Below are 18,030 nucleotides of genomic sequence, written 5' to 3' on the forward strand. Positions count from 1 at the left end.
TTTTTCTTTCTCTCGTATATTTTTAAAATCGTTCTTCCAAATTATAATAATAGCCATTTCTGTAAGGCCTGATGAGGCTGCTAGATCGTAAATATAGTCCGGCAACCGAAACATATGTAACAACAGACAAAACGCTAATTAAATATAAAACGCATATTTGCTCTGCAATAGCATTGAGCACTATTTTCAGGTTTTACTAATTACCATATATATATATATATATATATATATATATATATATATATATATGACATACACATTGTTTAAACGTAATTTCCCACAACCATTTCACCATCAGCCAAATAGCGTAACGGTGAGAAGTGCCTCGACGGTCGAGTTTCACTCCTAGCTTGAGGTAGTTGCTCATCTAGCCACACTATTGAGCTGTGATCCATATACGTTATATATATATATATATATATATATATATATATATATATATATTGACCGGTGTTAATCGGGGCACTCTGCACTGATAGTGCTCGAAAGAATTCAAGAGTGCATGGTGTCACACGTCCACCTTCCCCGACACCCACATGCTGTCATTTATTTTTCTCATTCTTGTAAAGCAAGCAAGCGCACACTTGCTAATATTCATAGATCGCAAACAGCTGCTGCTGCTAATACTTCCGGGAAAAATTTATTCTTGGCTGCTGCTGATATATTTACATGCTCATAGGTGTTCTGGTACACACACACACACACACACACACACACACACACACACACACACGTATTTACATAACCCCCTTCCCCAGAAAGATGGATTTAAAAGGAATTACTGTTCCCACCTTTGGTTTAGTGTACATCGTAGCATGAGGGTGTTGTATTGCAAAATAAATCGCAACTGAAACATATGTGCATATTTGTAACCAACAATGTTTGTATGATATCATTTTTTTTTACTAATATATATATATATAAATACTAGCAGATCAGCCAAGCTTTGTTCGGGCCTTATGTACTGTTCATAACTTTATGTGAATATATATATAAAAAAAATTGACTCATGTCCAGGTAACCCACATGTAAAATTTCAAATGTTTTGCCTCAAAATTTGCTGAATCGTTTGCTAGAGACCGAAGTGGATACACTTCTTTAATTTTGACTCATTTCTAGCTGAAATTTTCGGCCAAAAACCGATTAAAAAGCTTGCCTATATGTGTATACACTTTATGTAAAATTGCAAATGTTTAGACCAAACAGAGGCTAAAAGGTCAATATTTAAAAATACTTTTTGACCCCTTAACATTTAGTTTTTGGGCTCCAATCAAATGAAAAAGTTGGATCTAATTTCAAGGAACATGCATCTAAAGTTTCTAGTGTTTAGACCTACAATTGGCGGAGGAGTTTAGTAGAGTTTTCAGAGTTCAAGTTGTTAAATTTTGACCCCTTGAAAGCAAAATTTCTAGCCGAAAACCGATTACAAATTTTTTTCCCAAATCTCGATAACCTTTATGTCAAATATAGACTCGGTAGAGTGAAAATTGACAGCGAAATTTGGTAGGAAAATGTACAGACAGACATACAAACACACAGCCAATTTCACTTTTATATATATATATATATAATGTGTGTGTGTGTGTGTGTGTTTATGTGCGCATCTGCGTGTATTCGAGTCCTGTTTCCAAAGCTATGCAGTATTGATTCGCAAATGTGTTTTATATAACTCATTGCTATTCGAGAAGCTTGATCGATCTCCATTGGTTGCCGGAGCACCTGCCAGACGAACATTGGGGCGCTTTTACCCATGGATAATGTCATATTATCCGCTCTTGTGTTAAAAAAAAAAAAAATAAAAACACATGAGCGCACTGGTGCACGTCTTACATGACTCATATTTTGCGAAACATTCACTTCAACGCATAGAAACGCAATACAATATCGAAACAACAACAAAACTAAAAAGATATTATAAACGGATAGAAGGAGTATCATGCCTTGCAGGTCTTGTACATATTATGAACCCCCTACTCCCTTTTCAAAACGAACAAAACAAACAAATCTCTCTCTTGCCATAAGATTCTCTCCTTCTCGCTCCCCTCTCTCTCTCTATCTATCTATCGCATATTGGTAAAAATATGCATTCACGGATAAACGTGCGCGCACAAAATCGAAATCTTTACTTTTTTACGTTTGAGCTTTAGTGAATAGACGCTTCTGGCAACAATGCAAATGTCACGACAATAAGGAAAACAGAATGCCATCCGCGTCCTCGTGTTCTTGTTGCAAACAAGTTTCAATTCTCGCAGTAATCCTCTTGATAATAATTATTCTACCAGTGTATACACCCTCTCAAAAATGACTGGAGAAACACTAATGTTCGAACATATCTATATCATCTAGCTATTATATATATGTATATATATATATATATATATATATATATATATAAGTGAACGTGTCTGTCTGTGTGTCTGTGTACATTTCCCTACGCAATAACTCTGTCAATTTTTAGTCTATAGACTCGAAATTTGAAATACCGGGTACTGAGATTTGGGAAAATCGATGTGACGGGTGTCAGCCAGAAATTTGGCTGTTAAGGGGTCAAATTTCAACGATTTGACCTTTAAGAACTCTACCAAACTCCTTCGACAATTTTGGGTCTAGACACTTGAAATTTTAGATATAGGTTCATTGAACATGGATCTAACTTAATAAAGTGATTTGAGCCCGAAACAATAAATTTTAAGGGGTAATAATAGGGGTCAATGTTTTAAAAAATTAACCATTGTTTTTGTTTTTTTGCTTTTTTTGCACAACATACACCTCCAAACACCCGAGCAAGGGGTCAAAGTTCAACGATTTGACCTTTGAGAATTCTACCGAACTCCTCCGCCAATTGTGGGTCTAAACACTTGAAATTTTAGATATAGGTTCCTTGGACATGGATAACTTAATAACTTGATTTAAGTCCAAAACAATAAATGTTAAGGGGACATAATAGGGGTCAAAGTTTAAAAAAATTGACCGCTTTTTCTTTTCTTTTTTTCTCAAGATACACCTCCAAACACCCGGGCAACGCCGGGCTGAAATGCTAGTATATATATATATATATATATATATATATATATATATATATATATATATACTAGCATGGGTGGCCGGCAAAATTAATAATGAATATTGTCGCAGACATAACAAGACATTTTACCAATACATCTGAATAAATATATGCATATATAAAATATGTATGTACTTGTTGATTTGTAAATCGCCACTTGTTCTCGTCTTCTCTTACCAACAACGACTATATTTCATTCTTCGCATTGTGATAGCCTTGTAAATCTCTACTACATACCTATCCCACACAATGCTTCAAGCAAACTACATATCAACCCTTTATATATACATATACTAGCATGGGTGGCGTCGTCCGGGTGTTTGGAAGTGTGTGTTGGGCAAAAAAAAGTAGGAGGAAAAGAACGTGAAAAAACGTGACGTCTTTGCTGTTACGACCACCGCCAAACCGGAAGTGACGTAGGTTTAAATTAAGACTGGACAATGGAAAAGAGGGGATGACTTCTGAAAATATCGGCGAAAAAAGCGATCCTTCCCTGTAGAAAAGTGCCCAGTTGAGGGTGAAGAATTAATTTTTTTTAGCAACTTTTCGGTTTGTTGGTTGTTTTACGGCATATCAACCCTTTTGGGTTATTTAATCTCGAATCCAGTGATTTTGAAGAACAATTTTTTAAGAGTATATTTGTTTTTTTTTTTAAGTCGGTTTCTATTTAACCCATAGTTGGGACCCTAACAGGTACTACCACTCCGGGTCAGAGTGGACCTGGGAACAATACCAATGAAGGGTGGCTTCATACTCCCCAAAGCCCGCAAACTGGGGCTCACCATCGGATATAGTTTAAGGTCATATCCAGCACCCATTTGTCGTCGGAAGGATCGAACTTCAAAATGATACTGATCTTGTGAAAATCCGTCGCCTCTATCGAAAGTTTGAAGCAGACATGCAAAAGTACATACAAACATTTATATATTGGTAACTAAGAATTTTCGACCCAAACCGCTTAAAAGCTTGCCCTATCTCTGCTTACCCTTTATGTAAAATTTCAAATGTTTAGACCAGAAATTGTCTTAGTAATTTTGTAGAGACCGAAGCGATCACATTTTTTTTTAAAACTTTGACCCCTCTTATGATCCGTAACCATTTATTTCCCAAATCCTGTACATCAAATTTTGAATCTGTAGACTTAAAACTGACAGAGTTATTGTGTAGGGAAATGTACACAGCGAGACAGACACACACACAGACGCTTTCACTTTTATAGATATATAGATATACATACATATATAATATATACTTATGCAATATATATGTATATACACGAATACACATATCTATAAAAGTGAAAGTGTCTGTCTGTTTGTGTACATTTTCCTACGCAATAACTCTATGAAGATTTGTAGAAATCTTTGCAGTCCGTTTCTGGCCAGAAATTTTGTTGTTAAGAACTCTACCAAACTCCTCCGCCAATTTTGGGTCCAAACAATTGAAATTTTAGATATAGGTTCCTTGGACATGGATCTAAATAATTAACTTGATTTGAGCCCCTCCCCCCCCAAAAAAAATAATGTTAAGAAGTCATAATAGGGGAAACAGTTAAAAAATAAATTGACCTCTGCGGTCTCCAAATTACTCAGACAATTTCTGGTCTAAACATTTGAAATTTTATATAAAGGGTAGTCAGAGATAGGGCAAGCATTTTAAGTGCTTTGGGTCGAAAATTTGAGCTACACATATATAAATCTATGTTTGCATGTCTGCCTAAAACTTTCAACAGAGGCGACGGATTTTCATAAGATCAGTATCGTTTTGAATCGACCCTTCAGACAACAAATATCGAAAAATTAGCTACAAACATTAATTTCTTCACCCTCAACTGGACATTTCTCTACAAGGATGGCTCGCTTTTTCCACCGATATTTTCGAAAGTCATCTCCTCTATTTTCGATTGTCTAGCCTTAATTAAAACCTACGTTTGGCGGTGGTCGTAACAGCAAAGACGTCAGGTTTTTTCCCGTTCTTTTCTTTCTTCCGGAACGGGTTCAAGCCTGTCTTTCTACTACCATTTTATTTGCTCTATATACACCTCAAACACTCGGGTAACGCCGAACACCCATGCTCGTATACCTGTGACAGTGTCTGTCTGTCTACATTTTCATACCAAATAACTTTGTCAATTTTCGGTCTAAAGACTCGAAATTTGGCATAAGCGGTATTGATAATTGTAAATATGAAATATATATATATGTACATATGAAATATATATATATACACATGAAATGTATATATATATATGTACATATGAAATAAATATATATATATATATATATGTACATATGAAATAAATATATATATACACACATAAATGTATATATGTAATGTATATATATACATATATATACACATGTAATATATATGTCTATATATCCACATCTATATCTGCATATTTAATATATATGTGTATATATATACGCATCTATATGTGTATATGTAATATATATGTGTATATATACACATCTATATGTGCATATGTAATATATATGTGTATATATAACCATCTATATCTGCATATGTAATATATATGTGTATATATAACCATCTATATCTGCATATGTAATATATATGTGTATATATAAACATCTATATGTGCATATGTAATATATATGTGTATATATAAACATCTATATGTGCATATGTAATATATATGTATATATATACACACATCTATATGTGCATATGTAGCATATATGTATATATACACACATCTATATGTGCATATGTAACATATATGTATATATATACACATCTATATGTGCATATGTAATATATATGTATATATATACACATCTATATGTGCATATGTAATATATATGCATATATACACATCTATATGTGCATATGTAATATATATGTGTGTATATATGTGCATATGTAATATATATGTGTTTATATATGTACACATGGAATATATATGTACGTATATATATATACACATGCATATATATTCAATGTGTACATATATATTCCATATGCACATATATGTGTATATATAAATAAATATATATTCCATGTGTACATATATGTGCATATGGTATATATGTGTGTATATATGTACATATATATGTGCATATTGTATATATGTACATATGGTATATATGTGCATATTGTATATATGTACATATGGTATATACGTGTATGTATATATATATACACACAGATATGTACATATGGTATATACATGTATGTATACACACACACACACACACATATATATATATATATATATATATATATATATATATATATATAGGGTGACCCCCAAAAAACAAAAGCTAAATATATAACGGAGAAAAAAAGGCAAAACATCCTAGTGTTTTTATGTGATGTTTTGAATATAATAAACTAGTTATGACCAAAGTGTCATTTCATTCGGACAAAACACTAAGAAAAGGGGGCTAATTAGAGGTGGGGCCCGTTTTTCTTTTGGGTCAAACTGTGTATATATATATATATATATATATATATATATATATATAGCGCATAAGCCTTAAAAGAATCCTAGAGTGGATGAAACGCGGAATATTCAGTGTAGCTTAATCGCCATATATATTTTATAACTTACTAACTAGCTCTACCTACGTATTAACCACTTTTTAAGTAAATACTTAGTTTACGCATAAATTTATACTTTCGTATATTAATTTATGCGAGTAAATGAATTAGGTATATATATATATATATATATATATATATATTACACAAGTAATACGTTCTATATGGCGAACTCTCTATTGGTCGCCGTGACAGAGGAGTACTAAAGAAACGATAAAAAGACTGAACAAGTCCCTCGGTTTCTGTCACATTGACCACCCCCAGTAGTTTAATCTCGCTACTGACAGTGACAGCTGGCGACGCGCTCTCCACCCGGGTTTAACATCCTTTGAGGTTTTCCACACATAAAATCTGAAAAGATCCGGGAAGCTTCAGCACCCTATCGACCTGACTTTTGTTTGTAGCCACTGCGGCCAAACCTGCTTGGTATGCATCGGGCTCGGCAGCCACAAGCTTGCCTGCAGTCGACTTGGACATCCCTTCATAGGATCTCATTCGCGATGTCTATGTATATACGTGTGTAATTTATATATATATATATATATATATATATATATATATATATATATATATATATATGTGTGCATTTAATGTTTATGTATATATATATATATATATATATATATATATATATATATATATATATATATATATATATATTTTACGGGCATTTAATCCCGGGGTTTGGGGGGTGTATTGAGCAAAAAAAAAAAAGTGGTAATAAGAAGGCAGGCTCGAACCCATACCGCAAAGGAGGAAAAGAACGGGAAAAACCTGACGTCTTTGCTGTTACGACCACTGCCAAACCGGAAGTGACATGGGTTTTAATAAAGACTATACAGTCGAAAGTAGAGGACGACTTTCGAAAATATCGACGAAAAAAGCGACCCCCCCCACTGTAGAAAAGTGCCCAGTTGAATATGATAATATTAATGTTTTTAGCCAATTTGTCGATACTTGTCGCCCGAAGGTCGGACCTCAAAACGATCCTTATTTTGTAAAAAAACCGTCGCCTCTGTCGAAAGTTTAAGGCAGACATGCAAACATACATACATACATACATTTATATATTGGTAACTCAAATTTTCGACCAACCCGCTTAAAAAGCTTGCCCTACCTCTGAGTACCCTTTATATAAAATTTCAAATGTTTAGACCAGAAATTGTAATTTTGTAGAGACCGAAACGATCCATTTCTCTTAAAACTTTGATCCCTATTATGACCCTTAAATTTATTGTTTTGAGCTCAAATCAAGTTATTAATTTAGATCCATGTCCAAGGAACATCCAAAATTTCAAGTGTTTCGGCCCAAAATAGGCGGAGGAGTTTGGTAGCATTCTGAGAGGACAAATCGTTGAACTTTAACGTCTTAACAGCAAAATTTCTGGCCAGAAACAAATTACAAAGATTTTCCCAAATCTTCATTTCCTGTATATAAGATTTCGAGTCTGTACACAGAAAATTAACAGAATTATTGTGTAGGGAAATGTACATCCGACGAAAGACACTTCCAGTTTTATAGATATATAAATATATGCATGTAATATATATATATCTATATATATATATATATATATATATCTAGAAAAGGTAACGTGGCTGTGTGTCTGTGTACATTTTCCTACGAAATAACTTTGTCATTTTTTAGTCTACAGACTCGAAATTTGATATTGGGAAAATCTATATGATCCGTTTTTGGCAAGAAATTTGACAGTTAAAGGGTCAAAGTTAAACGATTTGACCCTGAAGAAAGCTACCAAACTCCTCCGACAATTTTGGGTCTACACACATGAAATTTTAGATATAGGTTCTGGGACATGGATCTTACTTAATAACTGGATTTGAGCCAAAAACAATCCATGTTAAGTGGTCATAGTAGGGGTTAAATTTAAAAATAATTAACCCTTTTTTTTTGCTCAGCATACACCTTCAAACACCCGGGCAACGCCGGGCCCCCATTCTAGTATATATACATATATATAATGTAATATATATATATATATATATATATATAATGTAATATATAATGTAATATATATATATACTGTAATATATATATATATAATGTAATATATATAATGTAATATATATATAATGTAATATATATATAATGTAATATATATATAATGTAATATATATATATAATGTAATATATATATAATGTAATATATATATATAATGTAATATATATATATAATGTAATATATATATAATGTAATATATATATAATGTAATATATATATATAATGTAATATATATATATAATGTAATATATATATATGTAATATATATATATATAATGTAATATATATATAATGATATATATAAGGTAATATATATATATATAATGTAATATATATATATATATAATGTAATATATATATATATAATGTAATATATATATATATATAATGTAATATATATATATATAATGTAATATATATATATATATATATATATATATATATAATGTAATATATATATATATATATATAATGTAATATATATATATATATAATGTAATATATATATATATATATATAATGTAATATATATATATATATATATAATGTAATATATATATATATATATATATATATATAATGTAATATATATATATATATATATATATATATATAATGTAATATATATATATATATATAATGTAATATATAGTTATATATATATATATATAATGTAATATATATATATATATAATGTAATATATATATATATATATATATATATAATGTAATATATATATATATATAATGTAATATATATATATATATATATATATATATATAATGTAATATATATATATATATAATGTAATATATATATATATATATATATATAATGTAATATATATATATATATAATGTAATATATATATATATATATATATATATATATAATGTAATATATATATATATATAATGTAATATATATATATATATAATGTAATATATATATATATATATAATGTAATATATATATATATATATATATAATGTAATATATATATATATATAATGTAATATATATATATATATATAATGTAATATATATATATATATATAATGTAATATATATATATATAATGTAATATATATATAATGTAATATATATATATATAATGTAATATATATATATATAATGTAATATATATATATATATATAATGTAATATATATATATATATATAATGTAATATATATATATATATATATAATGTAATATATATATATATAATGTAATATATATATATAATGTAATATATATATATATATATATAATGTAATATATATATATATAATGTAATATATATATATAATGTAATATATATATATATATAATGTAATATATATATATATATATAATGTAATATATATATATATATATATATAATGTAATATATATATATATATAATGTAATATATATATATATATATATATATATATAATGTAATATATATATATATATATATATATAATGTAATATATATATATATATATATAATGTAATATATATATATATATATATATATATAATGTAATATATATATATATATATATAATGTAATATATATATATATATATATATATAATGTAATATATATATATATATATATATATAATGTAATATATATATATATATATATATAATGTAATATATATATATATATATATATATATAATGTAATATATATATATATATATAATGTAATATATATATATATATATAATGTAATATATATATATATAATGTAATATATATATATATAATGTAATATATATATATATATATATAATGTAATATATATATATATATATATAATGTAATATATATATATATATATATATAATGTAATATATATATATATATATAATGTAATATATATATATATATATAATGTAATATATATATATATATATATATAATGTAATATATATATATATATATAATGTAATATATATATATATATAATGTAATATATATATATATATAATGTAATATATATATATATATATATAATGTAATATATATATATATATATATATAATGTAATATATATATATATATATAATGTAATATATATATATATATATATAATGTAATATATATATATATATAATGTAATATATATATATATATATATATAATGTAATATATATATATATATATATAATGTAATATATATATATATATATATAATGTAATATATATATAATGTAATATATATATATATATAATGTAATATATATATAATGTAATATATATATATATATAATGTAATATATATATAATGTAATATATATATAATGTAATATATATATATAATGTAATATATATATATATATAATGTAATATATATATATATATAATGTAATATATATATATATATAATGTAATATATATATATATATATAATGTAATATATATATATATATAATGTAATATATATATATATATAATGTAATATATATATAATGTAATATATATATAATGTAATATATATATATAATGTAATATATATATATATATAATGTAATATATATATATATATAATGTAATATATATATATATATATATATATAATGTAATATATATATATAATGTAATATATATATATATATATATATAATGTAATATATATATATATATAATGTAATATATATATATATAATGTAATATATATATATATAATGTAATATATATATATATAATGTAATATATATATATATATAATGTAATATATATATATATATAATGTAATATATATATATATAATGTAATATATATATATATATAATGTAATATATATATATATATAATGTAATATATATATATATATATAATGTAATATATATATATAATGTAATATATATATATATATAATGTAATATATATATATATATATATAATGTAATATATATATATAATGTAATATATATATATATAATGTAATATATATATATATAATGTAATATATATATATATATAATGTAATATATATATATATATAATGTAATATATATATATATATAATGTAATATATATATATAATGTAATATATATATATATAATGTAATATATATATATATATAATGTAATATATATATATATATAATGTAATATATATATATATATAATGTAATATATATATATATATAATGTAATATATATATATAATGTAATATATATATATATAATGTAATATATATATATATAATGTAATATATATATATAATGTAATATATATATATATAATGTAATATATATATATATATAATGTAATATATATATAATGTAATATATATATAATGTAATATATATATATATATATAATGTAATATATATATATATAATGTAATATATATATATATATATATAATGTAATATATATATATAATGTAATATATATATATATATATAATGTAATATATATATATATATATAATGTAATATATATATATAATGTAATATATATATATATATATATATATAATGTAATATATATATATATATATAATGTAATATATATATATATATATAATGTAATATATATATATATATAATGTAATATATATATATATATAATGTAATATATATATATATATAATGTAATATATATATATATATATAATGTAATATATATATATATAATGTAATATATATATATATAATGTAATATATATATATATATAATGTAATATATATATAAAATGTAATATATATATATATATATATATAATGTAATATATATATATATATAATGTAATATATATATATATATATAATGTAATATATATATATAATGTAATATATATATAATGTAATATATATATAATGTAATATATATATATATAATGTAATATATATATATATATATAATGTAATATATATATATATATATAATGTAATATATATATATATATAATGTAATATATATATATATATAATGTAATATATATATAATGTAATATATATATATAATGTAATATATATATAATGTAATATATATAATGTAATATATATATATAATGTAATATATATATCTAATGTAATATATATATATATAATGTAATATATATATATATAATGTAATATATATATATATAATGTAATATATATATATATATAATGTAATATATAAATATATAATTTAATACATATAATATTAGGATACTTATAGATCTATGTACTATAAGGCTACAGAAGTAGCCACAGTGTTAAGCATAGAATACAGAGTTAATAGGTTAGCAAGGAAAAGTTTATTAATAATCCGACCTGCAGCCTAATAAACCCGACTAAATCTAAATCAGTCTAGATAGGAAGTCTCTAATTAGAGATATAGTAAAAGAGATAAGAAGAAAATCAAACTTTGATTTAAATTTACACTTTACCCTCTGGAAAAATCATTACTTTTCACATCAAAATATAGTCGCCCATCTTAGAATGACAAACCGCATTGTTGCTTAACTGTGATGATCTACATAAAGCATATTGTATTCTCAAGTAGTCACCCATCTGATAATGACAAGACTACATATTGCTTAACTTTAGTGATCTGCATGTCATTTGGTAATCCCAAGTAGTCACCTATATTAGAATGACCAGACTACATATTGCTTAACTCTGTTTGGTGAAATTAGTAACATATCCAAAAATTATGAAAAATGATGAAATGCGAGTCATTTGGTTGATGTGTTTGTCGTGGCTGGTTTTTCATTACAATGTCTGAAAGTTCTTATTTAAGACAGGTGAGCGATAATGTGGATTAAATTGTCGAAATTTGTAACAATCCAAGAATCATGGGATTCAACGAGATACGTTCACATATATACTTACAGATTACCCAGAGTCACCCTGGATTCAATGAGATACATGCAAATGTATGCAAGCAGAATACACGGTCACCTGGGATGTAAAAAGAAATCAAATCCAGAAGACCCTTTTGATGTCGAGATGGGATCTTATGACAGTGTGTGTCTGTGATCTTGTTGAATTTTTCTATTAAACACCATGAAAAACAAATTCCAAGGCCACCTTTTTGAGTCATATAGGGATGATGGACTTTGCCTATCGCTAGACTGCAATGGAAGTACACTAGAAAATCTTAGAAAAGATTTAGCTAATTTTTTTTTTTCAAAGAACTAGATATTAAAATAACTATAAAGACATATTTATACAAAGTGCATTTTTTAGATGACACTCTAGATTTCGAGATACGTATAAACCCTTCCATAAACTAAAAAAAAAAAAACTCCTGTACATAACGTAGGGGTCATGCCACCCACCCACAGTGTTTAAAAATATTGTAGCAAATATTAGCAAAAGAATATCAAGACTTTCTTCGAACGCTGAAGTGTTCGAACAAGCAGCGCCATATTATAAAGTATAGAGGCACTACATGAAAATGGATTCAGTGAAAATATAAAATTCCAACAGACTCAGGATGAAAAAGAAATAGGAGACGAAATATAATTTGGTTCTTACCTCCGTTCTCACTTAATACAAAAACTAGAGTATGACATTTTTTTTCGTAGGGTTTTTGATAAGCATTCCCCAGAAAAGCACAAACTGCACAAAATCTTTACTAGGAATACTGTGAAAGTAAGTTAGTCGACAGCAGCATCGATCAAGTCTATTATATCTAAGGAAGGAGGAAAGATAGTTAACGTAGACTGGTCTTGCAGGACCAAAAAAGTGCCATTAGAGGAGAACGGTAAAGCTGAATCCCTTGTTTACGATGCTACAATAACGGACCAAACTATCAGCATATCGGATATATATATATATATATATATATATATATATATATATCCTCCATCCTTGTCACAGACTATTTGACCAAGATGGCCATCAAGAGAGTTCATCACTCTTCTTGTAGTTCAGACCTTGTGACTTTTGGTTATAATCTAAACTCAAAGAAAAACCTTAGAGGCTACCGTTATGAGACATTTTACGAAACAAAAAAAAGGCTATGCGAGGGTCATAGACATGCTCACAAAAGATGACTTCCATGGCGCCCTCCAGAAATTGTAGGAACGATGAAACATGAGTGTACTCTTAAAAAAAGGCTCTTACGAAAAAAGGTCTTGAAACTTAAGGAACCTTGCATTTAAACGCAGTCACCAACAAACGACATCTTGGTAGACTGACAGCAAAAATAAAACTGTGATAAACATATCTGATGAGTGAGGTTCAATATGCCATGGAATCTGCAATGATTATTTATTTCGAATTATATTTTGTTTTGTTTCAGAATTGGGTTTAAATTGATTTAAGTTTCTGTTTGTTCGTAAAAGAGTTTTCTTTTTCTGTTTTCTTTTTTAAATCTGATTAAAAAAATAACGAAAACATGGATTGGGAAAAAGGTTAATACAATCGCTATTGTTTGTAGATGAGCATTGTTTCTAAAACACAATTCATCGGATTATGCCTCCGGATTAGGGCATGGAAAATACGCTCACGATTTAAATTCCGGGATACCAGATTTATCGTCAAAGGATCATATTGTATTATGGTATAGATTTTTAAAAGGTTGTTGCTTCTTTTATTCATGGATTTCCAAGTTCGCTTCGAGTGTTTTTCTTTTATTCTAAATCTCAAATCTAATTTGTAAAACTCACTATGTCTGTCAGTTTGTCTCAATGTTTCAAAGTGCATCTTCTCTGTGGCGCAGAGCCGCAGAAAACTGAGAAACGGGTAAAATAATTGTATTTTTTATGGACTGTTTATATATATATACATATATATGAGGATTCACAATTTTAAAATAAAATAAAGACAAATAAAATTAAACATAAAAATTAAGCATAAAAATTAATAAACATTTACAACAAAAATGTTTTAAGTTTAAATATATTTTAGAAGTTCAGCCCGACTTTGTTTGGGGTCTATGTACTGTTCATAACTTGCCCTGCGTTTGAATACACTTTATGTAAGGTTTCAAATGTTTAGACTAAAATTTGTTTGAGTAATTTGTAGAGGCCGCAGAAGTCAATGTTTTATAAAATTTGACCCCAATTTTGAGCCATCAACATTTATTATTTTGGTCTCAAATCAAAATACAAAGTGTTACCCATGTTCAAGTTACCTACATCTAAAATTTCATGTCCTTAGACAAACAATTGGCGGAAGAATTTGGTAGAATCTTCAAAGGTCAACTCATTCTACTTTGACCTTTTGGCAGACAAATTTTCGCTCCCAAACTGATTAAAATGCTGGCCGCTTGTCTGAATACCCGTTATGTATAAATATTAAATGTTTAGACGCAAAATTATCTGAGTAGTTTGCTAGACACTGCAAAGGTCACATCTTTTGAACTTTGATACGTTGGCAGCTCAAATTTTTGACCCAAACCGATTAAAAACCGTGGCCTATCTCTGAATAGTGTTTATGTACTCGTAAACTTATGTAAACGAGAAGCAGTAATATATTTAGAAAATTGGATTTAAATTCTGTAAACTTAAATTTACATGTTTATTTTTCGACAAAGAATATAAATAAAATACTATTTTCCTTATTTCGTGTCTATTGACATTTTTTATATATAATGTATGCTAAGTCTCTACAAATTTCTTATATATATATATATATATATATATATATATATATATATATATATGCCTTTTTGGTCCCCGACAAAATAAAATAGGGGGTGGATCTGTACATTGACCCTTGTCCGTTCGCACTTTTCTAAATAACTACGTCTTGGAACTTTTTGAAATTTTGCAAACATTAAACATGATGGATTTAGACAAGCCCGTTCCACAGCAGACATCCTAACTGTGATCTCTGAACGTATATACCATTCACTGGACAACGCGGGGGAGGGCAGAGCGGTAGCTCTAGAAATATCTAAGGCTTTTGACAGGGTATGGCAGGAGGGTCTCCTCAGTAAAATCAGATCATACGGTATCACTGGTAGAATACTTAACATAATTAAATCCTTCTTAGATAAGAGAAAAATCCAGGTTGTCATCGACGGTCGTACATCTAAACAATATGATATAAATGCGGGGGTGCCCCAGGGTTCTATCCTTGGACCTCTATTGTTCCTGATATTCATAAATGACCTCCCCGACAACATTGCCTCTGAGATGGGTATATATGCTGATGACACTACACTCTATGGCAGGCACGACAGGAAGACGAATGAACACATTTCTAAAGAAATGGCAGAAACACTAGAGGAAGACCTCCAATCTTTAGTGGAATGGGGACAAAAGTGGTTGGTCGCGTTCAATGCTGCCAAGACTAAACTAGTTTCATTCAATAATTACAAGAAACCCTCTCTACCACCCATAGCAATGGCCAATGACTCTTTATCTGAGAGTCCATCTTTCAAACTCCTTGGCCTAACGTTCACAGGAAACATGAGTTGGAACAATTACATTGAAGGCAATGCCAGGGCCGCTGCAAGAAATGTGGGCTCTCTCTACCGTGCTAGAAAACTACTAACACCCGAAAGTATCCTGTATCTCTATAAGGCCACCATTCGCCCATGTATGGAGTATTGCTGCCACATCTGGGCTGGTGCATCTGCTACTAGTCTCTCGCTCCTTGACAAGGTTCAAAAGAGAGTCGCAAACCTGATAGGCCCTGAACTGGCATCTAAGTTTCAGCCTCTGTCCCATCGACGAAATGTTGCATCCCTCTGCCTTTTCTACAAGTATTTTAGTGGTGAATGCTCTGACGAACTGCAATCACTTGTGCCCCCACGACGTGTGCACCCTCGACAAACCCGACAGGCTGCTAAATCTCACCCCCACACTGTAGAGATCCCTAGATGTAAAAGATCTTTTTACTCCAATAGTTTCTTCCCCAGAACCGCTAGACTCTGGAATTCCATTCCAGGTCCCTGCTTCCCCAACAGTACTGACGTGCAGAAGTTCAAGTGTAACGTGAACCGACACCTTGCTGCCCAAATCCCTACATAGTACCCCAGTAGTTGTTGCCCCTGATAGTAGCCCCCTACACCAAAGTGGCAATTTGCCTTGTTTGGGGTGAAAATGTAATAATAAAAAAAAAAGAAGTAACAGAACGGGTATTCCGGGAAAATTCCGGTTGCCCTCCTAGGGGTTATTTCGGGTTAAAATTGCTAAAATTGACACTTTTGTGCTTATTAAAAAAATTGATGCCTTGAACTTTTATAAAACTTTCTTAAAAGTTGTAGCTAACTGATTTCTATATAATTTTGTTTGTTAATACTTCGCGATAACACATGAGTGTGACTCCATTTTTGCGACTATTTTCCATATTTGTCCGAAATGTTCTATGCATGTCTATTTAGCAGTTTTTCATGGTGCTGAACTCAATTTAAAATTTGTTTAGGCCTTGGTGACTTTTGGGGCTAAATGGGGGGGGGGGGTGCAAAAGATGGACAG

At 27.5% G+C, this 18,030-nt stretch overlaps 1 protein-coding gene across 1 annotated transcript in view; it reads right to left on the reverse strand.

Moving 5' to 3' along the window:
* LOC145241557 (glutamate receptor ionotropic, kainate 2-like) overlaps window positions 1-18,030 on the reverse strand; it is a 729,218-nt gene that overhangs the window by 68,918 nt on the left and 642,270 nt on the right. The gene's annotated exons all lie outside the window — the stretch shown is intronic.

Source organism: Euprymna scolopes, chromosome 20, assembly GCF_053919585.1.
Source record: "Euprymna scolopes isolate OS-2025 chromosome 20, ASM5391958v1, whole genome shotgun sequence".
NCBI classification, from domain to species: Eukaryota; Metazoa; Mollusca; class Cephalopoda; order Sepiida; family Sepiolidae; genus Euprymna; species Euprymna scolopes.